This window comes from Heloderma suspectum, chromosome 2 (assembly GCF_057233095.1).
Source record: "Heloderma suspectum isolate Gila_16-S chromosome 2, 16-S_ref, whole genome shotgun sequence".
Lineage (NCBI taxonomy): Eukaryota > Metazoa > Chordata > Lepidosauria > Squamata > Helodermatidae > Heloderma > Heloderma suspectum.
Genome location: NC_139459.1, coordinates 365,738,324 through 365,748,748, shown reverse-complemented (window position 1 = coordinate 365,748,748; position 10,425 = coordinate 365,738,324). Strand labels below are relative to the sequence as shown.

Genomic DNA, 10,425 nt, shown 5'->3' with positions numbered 1-10,425 from the left:
GGTGTGGACAACATGGCGGTCTCTTCTTCTTGCCTCTGACACCTCCCCTACTGTGGGGCCCCCTTGGCCCTCTTCCTCCATTTTCACTCCAGGTGGTATCTGTTGACCTGTAAATAAAAAGCATGTTTAATTTCCTTTGGGGAGCCCCTGCCAAAGGAAGTGAGGCTGCTGGCTACCAGGAGGAGGGCCTTTTCTGCTGTGGCCCCCTGGCTGTGGAATAAGCTCCCTAGAGAGGTTCGCCTGGCACCTACGTTGTTCTCCTTCCGGCGCCAGGTGAAGACCTTTTTATTCTCACACTATCTTGGCTTCTTAATCTTTTCGCACCAGTTTTTTAAATCTGTGTTTTAAATCTCTGCATTGCTGCTAGATTTTATTCTGGTTGTACTGTTATATTTGGTTTTAAGCTTTTATATTTTATACTGTTTTATGCTGCACTTTGTGGTTTTAATTTTTGTGAACAACCCAGAGAGGTTTAGCTATTGGGCGGTATAGAAATGAAATAAATAAAATAAAAATAAAATAAAATAAAATTGATAAGTGCAAAGGGAGACACACTGAACCAACATGCTCTGCTATGGTTAGAGGTTTAGATTAGGGCTTGGGGCACATGTGGCCCTCCAGATGTTGTCAGTCTCCCAACTCCCATCAGCCCCAGCCAGCAAGTCAGGGATGATGGTAGGTGAAGTCCAACAACATCTGGAAGTTTCTAATCCCTGCTTTAGGGTGCACTCCATGCATGTTTAGACTCCTAGCATGCCCCAGCCAGCTGTTCTGGGAGTTCTAGGCCTTTTCTCTGTCTAAACATGCATAGGATTGACCTTTAGGCTGTGATTAAGGAGATCTGGATTCAAATCCCTACTTCACCAAGAAACTTGTGGAACAACCTTCAGCCGGTTAGCATCTCCCAACCTAAGCTGCCTCACAGGTTTGTTGCAAGAAGACCATGTACACTGCCTTGAGTTCCTTAAAGTAGGGGTGGGCAGAAGGTAGATACTTTGGACAGGAATGCTTGGAACTGAAGTCCAAAACATCTGGAGATCTACTTTCTGCCCTCACCTGCCTTAGAGGAAGGGTGGGATAATCAATCAATCAATGAAAAGACACAAATGCCTATCAAGATTTAGGCATAATTGTGAATATTTATCAAGAAACATTGGGGTGGATCCAGACTTAATCAGGTGTAGAGCAGACCCACTGAAATCTATGGAACTTGAGTTAGTCATGGCTAACTTAAGTCCCACTGATTTCAACGAGACTACTCTAAGCATGACTAAGTCTGGAACCAACCCATTCTTTTATTTTATTAAAATATTCATATATCCCAAATTTCTGCCTCTACACAAGGCACACATCTACTCACAAAGGATCCAAAAACAAATCAAAGATGAAAATAACTATACATTACAAATATTGGTGCATGTACATGACATAACATGCAATCATAAACTGATTTTTAAGGGATGTCTATAAATAAGTATAATCATAGGCAATTATATTGTGCTTTTATAGTGTTCAAGGTATTTCACCTATATTACCTCAGTAATCATTACAACAGTTCTTTAAGGTAAGACAATATATTATTATTATTAGTTGGTTATTTATGTCTCTCTCTGAATACATACATACCCTTTCTATGCATGTATTTTAAAATAGTGTTTTTATCCTTGCTGTGAGCTACCCTGAGAACCTTGTTGTACAGTACAATATAATTACTTAGAAATAAAGACATTAAAGAAACTCCTTACCCTACATATTTTCCCCCCAGGTTTTGATTATAATTTTCTGTGGCTAGTGTTTTTCCAGTATTGTATGCTGCTTTGAACATTGGTAGAATGACCTATCAATATCTACTATCTACTAGAATATCTGCTATTCTATGATTCTATGATATTTTAGGTAAATAAAAATATAAATAACTCACATTTAAACACTGGCCATGAAGAGGTAACGTTGACTATTCCAAATAAAAATCAGATGTAATAGATTAAAAACAGATTGAAATTATCTCCCCTAACACATAATCTGCTTAACTCTGGCTGTCAAATGATAGAATTTTAAAAATAGCGTGACAAATTTATAGGGAGTCCTCTCGTCATAAGATGTCATTGTTGTGGCTAACGAAATGCATTTCATGGCTTTATGAAATATTTGGCGTGAAGCAAATGGTGACCCTTGAGCCGGTTGTGGGTTCTTGGGTATTCCCTCAGCTTGTTTTCTTCTTTGCCTTGTTATGAAGTATGCTTTAACTTACATGGATGTAAACCAGACACATACTTGAGGGATCTTTTGGCACTGAACTCTAGACACTTAAGAACAGGTTTAAAAAATTAGCATCCCTCATCCTCAGACACATACATTGCTCAACCCCGCCCATGCATTTTTATAACACTACTAATAGCTAATATGGAAGAGGTAATATATTTTTTAATCTAATGACAATGCATGTGCATGCAGCTACTTCTAAGTGCAATGTACCCTCTGGCAGGGAGGTAGATTGTTTGGCTGTGGTTGTCTTGGAAATCAAGGATCTCAGTGGCCCCAATCCAGCAAACACCTGACAAGGTGGTAAACCTGTTTCTTGAGCATGTTACTGCAGATGGGAGCTCATATGAGTAATAAGAATGTCCTGACATAGAAAATAAGCTGTTTTATCATGGCATGGGTTTCTACTATATTTCATTTCATTTATTTCATTTCCACACTGCCCAATAGCCAAAGCTCTCTGGGCAATTCACAAAAATTACACACACACACCGAATACAACATAATAAAAAATATAACATAAAATCTTTAACATACAAAATTTAAAAACAATTTAAATCTGGTAAAAACTTGTTACAGTAAAATCCCAGGACCTGGTATGAACAACTCATACAGGATTTTATTATTGTAAGTCGCCTTGAAAGGCAACCTAGAAATATTTTTAAGGGTGCAATCCTATGCATGCTTAGACAGAAAGAAAAGTCCTACAATTCCCAGCATGCCCCAACCAGCATGGCTGGCTGGAGGGATGCTGGGACCTGTAGGACTTTTTTCTAGCTACATATGCATAGGAATGTGCCCTAAATGAAACAAAATAAAATGTCAGGGAAAAGCGTTCCAGCTTAGATTTCTCACTGACATGCTAGCTTTCCACATGCAGGGTTTTTATTTTATTTTATTCTATTTAATCTGGAGAAGCATTCAGTCACCTGCAGTCTGTAGTCTACAGTAAAAAAACACACACACACACACGTTTACCTCCTCATCAGCTCTTTGCGAGAACCAGTGCCAGTCTTTTAAGGCTAAGGGTGCAATCCTATGCAAGTTTAGACAGAAAAAGTCCTATACCTCCCAGCCATGGCTGGCTGGGGATTGCTGGGAGTTGTAGGACTTTTTTCCCCCGTACATACATAGGGTTGCGCCCTAAGTTTAACAGAGCCGACCTGAGTCCCCACTGCTTTCAATGGGACGGGACCTCCAGACCCAGGGAACCAGACCCAGAAAGGGCTTTCCCCAGGTGGCTCCTGAGATCCTTTTGGCTGGAGATCCTGGGGCAGCGAACCTGGGACTTGTCCGTGCCAGGCTTCCGAGCAATGCCACCGCCCCTTTCACTGGGGCTGCCCGCAGCCCCCCCCCCCCGTTCGCCTGGTTGGATTTTCCTCCAGTGCAGAAACATCGCCCCCCCCAGCACCCTCCTCCCCTGTTGCATTCACCAGATGCCTTCCAGCTTCCCCCAAGGAATGGAATGGGAAGGGGGAAGAGGAGAGTGGGCACTTCCCAAATTCACATCAGGCTCGTAGCCAGCCTAAAAGTTTGTGGGGGCCACCACAAAAGTGGGGGGGGCAGTTCATCTGGTGTGCAGGACTCTTAAAGACAAAATTGTACACTGTTATTTAATTATTTTGTTTGTAAAAAAAAATTAGGGGGCAGAGAAAATGTAGGGGGGCCCTCCCTTGGCTACAGGTCTGATTCGCATCGCTTTGTCTCCCCAGGAAGGCAGGCGGTGGCCTTAACTCTCGGTCCCTCCGTCCCTCTCTTTCTCTCTCCCCATACCCAGCCCAGCAAAGAAGATTTCGCTTGCCTGGGGCGGGCAGGAGAAAGAACCGGCGGCAGGGCTGGCATTGGCCAGGCAGAGGGCGGGGATGGTCGGAGCACGGAGCCCCCCGGAGGACTCAACCCAGAACCACTCCCCGGCCCACGTTTTCTGCAAGAAGCCCTTGGGTGGAAGAACTCCGCCAGCCATTTTGCAGCCGGCCAGACAGGGTTAAAGTGCGAGAGTGCCGCCTCCTAGAGAGGCACCTGATGGGGTGATTCCACTCACTTCCTGTCCCACTCTTCTCACCTGGGAAAGGAGCCCGGGACGCGGGAGTGCGGTCTGCGGCCTCTGTCCCTGCAAGGGAGCTGGCGAGTGCAAGGTGCATGCTCCCCCGCCCCGGGATGATGGGCAGGGTAGGCCTGGTCGGGCACCTGCCAAGGGGCCGCATCCCAGCAGGGGCCCCCTGACAAGAGCCCCCTGGAGTCGCTCCTCCCCTTCGCCATTGCAACCTGCTTGTTCCCCTGCCTCTCGCTCTGGCCCAGGCAGCGGTGGGGGTGAGGGGGAGGCGCAGCAGACGCCAGGGCCTGCTTGCTCCCTCCCTCCCTGCCTGCCTGCCAAGCAAGCAAGTGGGAGCGATGATGGGAAAGAGGAGCCCGGAGCAAGAGCAGCCGGCGAGAATGGCGCTGAGAAGGCAGACCCACTGAGGAAGGAAGCCCATGGAGGGTGTCTTGCTCAGGGGCTCTCAAAAATCTGAAACCTGCTCCGAGGATGGGAGTGGGAAGAAAGTGCCCGGGAGGAGAGAGGCCCAGCCAGAAAATAGAGGAGGCAGCTTGGCAGCTTTGGGGCAGAGTGTGGGTGGGACAAGAGAGCCCCCCAGGTGGCTGGGTGATCTTGTAGCTTTTCCTCTCCCCGCTCTTAAGCCGGTAATCTGCAACAGCACCTTTCTGGGAGAGACAAAAAGACTGCAAAAACTGGGCCTTGTGAATGTGTAGGCAATGAAACCGGTTTCAAACTAGTTCATGTTTGTAGGATTCAAACGTAGGAGGGATCTTCTAATGGGCTTTTGGGGGTGAAGTAGACACACCTGTTGTAGGTAGGTGGCTCAAGGGGAGGACATGTTAGGGATGGGAGAGTTGTGAGGCTGGGTGCAATGCTCAAGATGCTCCACCGACTAGTCCGGTTCTGAACCCAGATGGTTTGGGTTCTCTTAGGAGGAGGAACTCCCTGCCTCTCCCACCCCCTGTTTCTAGTGTCCCTCTGAGCCTGGTGTTCACCTGTCTTCCTTAGCCAGAATAATCTTTTGGCTTGGTGAGTGTAATATGTGGATGCGGAGATGGGCTTGTAGCCTTTGCAAGATGTCATCTGCTCACAGCAAATTCAGGCAGCCCTTGCCTCAGGAAGGAAATGGGCAGCAGAGCAAGGAGACCCTCCGAGTGCTGTTGGAGGCTGAAATGGAGCAGAGAGTGAAGATGGAAGAGCAAGACTTAGCTGGCCCCGAGACAGGGAAGGGCCTCTGAATCATCCAGGATGGGAGCGGTGCAGAGCTCTGGGAAAGAAGAGTGCAGGAGAACCTGGGTCGGAACAACCCCAGCTCAGATGTTGAGCACTAGCACTTCAGAGGAGTTTGCTACCCGATGCCAAGGGGCCCCAAGAGTTTTGCAGCTGACTCCAGCGCTTTTGCTGTCAGTGGCTGAAGCCAGAAAGGTACATGAAACCTCAGATGCTGGACCTGATAATCCTGGAGCAGTTCCTGACCATCCAGCCAGGGGAGATGGTGAGCTGGGTGAGAATGCAGAGCGAGACCAGTTCCCAGGCGGTGGCCTTGGCAGAAGGCTTCCTCAAGGCTGAGCCAGGCAGAGGACAGGAAGCCAGAAGAGCAGCAGGTGAGAGCATTTCATCCCACCAGCCCCAAGGGACTGAGATCTTTAAACCCCTCACCAGTAGCCAGCTTCTTTGGAATGTCATCCAAGGTAGGGATGTCTCAATCTCTCCTCCCACACACACACTTCCCAGCCCCTCCTCCATAAGGAGGGTCTTAATGTGTAGAGCAGGTCCTCTTTGGGGGATCACAAGACACCTGAAAGGGGTTGTGATGTTCCAGGGAAGGAGGGGATCACTCTTCACCCAGAGCACAGTCCTCTCAGCAGAACAGGATTATCATAAAAACTTCCTGAGTGTCAGAGCAATACGGCAATGGAACCAATTACCTGGGGAGGTGGTGGGCTCTCCCACACTGGAGGCCTTCAAGACGAGGCTGGACAGCCATTTGTCAGGGATGCTCTGACTTGGATTCCTGCATTGAGCAGGGGGTTGGACTCGATGGCCTTGTAGGCCCCTTCCAACCCTACTATTCTATGATTCTATGATTTGTAAACACCAAACTGCTGTGTTTACAATGGAAGCTCCTGAGCTTCAGGGAACTGGGAACTTCTCCCTTTCCTCCTGGTTGGTTTTAGGAGAGAGTTTGCAGTGGCCTGTTCTGGTCCTTAGCTATTGCCAGGGCTGAACTATTAGCCCGAGTGCACAGATCCTTATGTGCTCACCTGCCAAAGGCACAGCGGGTAGTAAATCCCGTTCCCTCTTCCCTGCCTGGGTTCCTCACTCCTGTTTCGTATGCAGGGGTGTTAGCCAAGTGGCCACAGGTTTCCTTGAGGCAGAGAAAGCTCCATCAGAAACTGCCCAGAGGTTGCTGCTCAGATGGGTAGTGCACGTGGTGCTACTTTACTGGATAGGGATTAGCGAGGCATATTTGAGCATGGTCTCCCTCTCTCAAATATGCCTGATGTCCACGAATTGCTTTTGCAGTCCCATTCAGGCTCATTGGAGTGGGATGGGGAGAGGTTCTTCTCTCTAGTCTCTCTTAACATGTTCAGAAAAAGAGTTTTGTTTCAGTAGATTAAGACATTTTAAAATTATGAACCAGCACTTTGAACAGTGGAGGCTGGTGACTCCGATGTCAGTGGAGTGATGTATCCTCTCCGGGTTAAGGTTAGAACCAGTCCTTGTTTGTTTGTTATTTGTCCATAGCACAAAGGCCTTTACAAATGCAAGTTACGATATGGCTGTAAGATTGCTGGGAGAATTATCAACAACCTCCAATATGCAGACGATACCACCCTAATGGCAGAAAGCGAAGAGGATCTCAAGAGCCTCTTGTTGAGGGTGAAAGAGGAGAGTGCAAAAGCTGGTTTGAAACTCAACATTAAAAAAACTAAGATCATGGCATCTGGCCCCATCACTTCCTGGCATATAGAAGGGGAAGAAATGGAAGCAGTGACAGATTTTACTTTCTTGGGCTCCAAGATCACCGCAGACGGTGACTGTAGCCATGAAATTAAAAAGACGCTTGCTCCTTGGGAGGAAAGCTATGGCAAACCTAGACAGCATAGTAAGAAGCAGAGACATCACCTCGCCGACAAAGGTCCGTCTAATCAAAGCTATGGTTTTCCCAGTAGTAATGTATGGCTGTGAGAGCTGGACTATAAGGAAGGCTGAGCGCCGAAGAATTGATGCTTTCGAACTGTGGTGCTGGAGAAGACTCTTACGAGTCCCCTGGACTGCAAGGAGGTCAAATCAGTCAATCCTAAAGGAAATCAACCCTGAGTGCTCATTGGAAGGACAGATCCTGAAGCTGAAGCTCAAATATTTTGGCCACCTAATGCGAAGAGAAAACTCTCTGGAAAAGACCCTGATGCTGGGAAAGACTGAAGGCAAAAGGAGAAGGGGACGGCAGAGGATGAGATGGCTAGATAGCATCACGGATGCAATGAATATGAACTTGAGCACGCTCCGGGAGAGAGCGCAGGACAGGAAGGCCTGGCGTGCTATGGTCCATGGGGTCACGAAGAGTCGGACACGACTGAACGACTGAACAACAACAACAACAAAAGTGAAAACATCAAATAATGAATACCTAAAAACAGAATCCGGGGGCTATACAAACAATAAAAAATAAAAATGCAAAGGTCAGGCCACAATAAAACAGAATAACCATGCAAACACTACAATGAATAAGTTCATTAAAAACTGGTGCTAAGAATTAAAACAGTATCATGTAACACAATTATACCAAACGAACAAGCTGGACAAGCTCATGCAACTTTATGTTATATTAAATGATCCCCTTGGCAATTCACCGCAGATGTTATTAAAAAGTTACGGTGGATTTTTTGAGTTGCTACTGCAAAAGATGCGACCCTCATTGTAATAGATTTGCTATAGTCTGCCAGTAGATCACAAATGATTTCCACAGGAGACCTGCCTGCTTTGCTTTTCAAGAAGTTCCCCCCAAAAGTGGGTCCTAGGTTCCTCATACAAGGGGCAATGAAGAAGATAATGTATCATATCCTCAACTTCCCCACAGCCACAAATGCAGGTCTGCTGAGCCAAAGGGATACTAATGTACTTCTCATCCAAATAAGCTGTCGGCCCAGTTTGAAAACGCAGGGCTGTAAAAGCCTTTCTGAGAGCCACAAAAGTTAAATCCTGAAAATACTGTTATAAATGTTGCCCTCTCTTGAAAAAACTGAACTATGATATTGGTCTGAACCAGTCAGAACTCTGAAGGAGCTATTCAAGGTAACTTGGATAGCAACTTACAGAGTTCACACCTTGGATAGCTCCTTTACAGTTCCGACTGGTTCTGACCGAAACACATCTTGGATTCACCACCCCACTGACATCAGAGCCACCAGCCTCCACTGACTTTGAATGATACCCAGAAGCAATGTGGGGAAAGACATTCTCAAGGAACTAAAATGCAAAATGCTTCTGAAGTATAAAACGTCTTCCCACGTTCTGTGTCTTCTTTGCAGGAAATGGAACGACATTCAGAGAGAGTGAACTGACACTGGGGGGGGGGTCCTTCTAGGCCTCCTCCTCTCTGTGGTAGAATGGATACAGTTGGTGTGGAGCTGCAACAGGTAGGGGTTCCTGTTCCTGAACCTGCCACTGATCTGCTGTTCAGCAGGCAAGAAGAAAAAGAAAGAGCAGCTTCCTGAACGCACCCAATCTTCTTCTGTCTGCACAGCCCTTTCCACTTCTCTCTCTCTCTCTCTCTCTCCCCACTTCCAGCCTCTAGCCTTGCTGTTTTTCTCCACCCAGTCCCTTTCCTCACTATTTCCCCATCCGGAGCCACCTTCTTTCTTTCCCATTCTAGCCCCTAGCCTTGCTCTTCCTCTCCCCTCTATCCCTTTGCCTTACTATTTTCCCCTCCCTCCCAGCAGCTAGACTCACTATTTCTCTCCCCGACACATGTTTAGCTCGCTGTTTCTCTCCCTCTCCGATTTAAGCAAGATTTTTCTCTTATGCTTTCAGCTGATGGGAGAGAGAGAAATTAAAACAATGAATGGCAGAGAAGGAAAACTGAGGATGAACAGAAATGAACCAATCCTGTGGGGGCTGGCTTCCATGAAAGTCCAATACCAGAAGAACCTTTTGAAGGAAACAAAAATATTATTCACAATGGGGAGAAAGCATAGAAATGCTCTGAGTGTGGAAAGAGTTTCATTCAGTGGATACACCTTACCGAAAGTGTGGAGGGCATCAGGTTGGGGAAAGCTGGAATAGAGGCTTGTGCAGGAGTGTGGAAAAGTACCAGAAAGTGCATAAGTGTTAGGAAGTAGGAACTAAGGTCTCTCTCAAGACCAGAGTGTGATAAAAATGTTGCAAAGCATGGTGAACTAGTGAAGGCCAAGCGAGAATTGCATAGAGTGTAGAAGGAGTTGCTTTCTGTGTAGAACTGATAACCACAAATAGTTTTTGGGACAAAATGTACCCCAAACTAGAAAATTCCAGTTTAGTGAGTTACTTAAGAATATATGCTTTTGTTTTACTGAATAGCTTGTTCTACAGGAAATGGCTAGTGTATGCTGAAATTGTTTCCCTTGCTTATACGGTGGTTGTTATCTCTGAGCTTGTGCAGATGTACTTATGCTACATAAGGAAAAGTATATAATCTCATGGAATATGGCAGTGGGGTGTGTTCTTTTTTCCCTAGGCCTGAGTCTACCACACAGCTGCGTTGTTTCAGGAATAAACCAGATCTTGAGAGTATCGGAGATTCATGTCTTAAAATTCCTCCACAAAAGTCAAAGAATTCATGCAGAAGAGAAAATATTTAAATGCTCGGAGTGTGAGAACCAATTTAGTTGCAGCTCAGACCTTGACTTACATCAAAGAATGAGGAGAAGCCCTATAAATGTGCAGAATGTGGAAAAACTTCAATCAGAGCACAAACCTTAAATCGCATCAAAGAATTCACATGGGGGAAAGCTCAGAGTGTGGAATGAATTTCTGTTCTAGCTCTGTCCTTAAAGTACATCAAAGAATTCACACAGGGGAGAAACCACATCAGTGCTTGTGAGTGTGGAAAGAGGTTCATTAGGAGCGTAAGCAGCATCAAAGAA

General features: G+C 46.3%; 1 long non-coding RNA gene across 1 annotated transcript; it reads left to right on the top strand.

Annotated features, from left to right (window-relative positions):
• The first annotated feature begins 4,282 nt into the window (after nt 1-4,282).
• LOC146355853 (uncharacterized) lies at nt 4,283-10,072 on the top strand. Its single transcript, XR_014787236.1, has 3 exons — nt 4,283-5,901; nt 8,833-8,940; nt 9,335-10,072. It is a non-coding gene; the product is annotated as an uncharacterized LOC146355853 (long non-coding RNA).
• The last annotated feature ends 353 nt before the right edge of the window (nt 10,073-10,425 follow it).